The sequence below is a fragment of the Penaeus monodon genome, chromosome 27 (genome assembly GCF_015228065.2).
Source record: "Penaeus monodon isolate SGIC_2016 chromosome 27, NSTDA_Pmon_1, whole genome shotgun sequence".
Taxonomy (NCBI): domain Eukaryota; kingdom Metazoa; phylum Arthropoda; class Malacostraca; order Decapoda; family Penaeidae; genus Penaeus; species Penaeus monodon.
Genome location: NC_051412.1, coordinates 31,400,545 through 31,400,941, shown reverse-complemented (window position 1 = coordinate 31,400,941; position 397 = coordinate 31,400,545). Strand labels below are relative to the sequence as shown.

General features: G+C 35.0%; 1 protein-coding gene across 1 annotated transcript in view; it reads right to left on the bottom strand.

Moving 5' to 3' along the window:
• LOC119590790 (inactive dipeptidyl peptidase 10-like) overlaps positions 1-397 on the bottom strand; it is a 39,595-nt gene that overhangs the window by 3,855 nt on the left and 35,343 nt on the right. The gene's annotated exons all lie outside the window — the stretch shown is intronic.

Here is a 397-nt window from a genome sequence, read left to right as displayed (position 1 = left end):
ATCAGCTGATAGTAGAGGTGAAAGAACATGATTCTGAGTATTAGATTTTCTCCAAACATATACTTTATTTGGATTATTTTAGACGTGATTTGTACATTTTTTATGAAAGTATTTAAAATGGGAAGAAATTTAGGCAAATAGCAAGTCTAAAAGTTTTTAATGTCGTGTTTTCTCTAAGCAATAGGAATTTACACTTATACTAGGGTTTGTGTGATTACCCTGTATGGATTACGAGAGTGCAGTGTAGCTTTAATATGCAAGGAAAACGTATATGCGACTGTGTACTCCTTGAAAATCCACTTCATGCTTAGTCCTACGAAATGCATGCGGGCATTGGTGGTTTTCTACCGAGACTCATATTCTTTTATTCTTACAAATACCTGCAGCAACTTGCCGG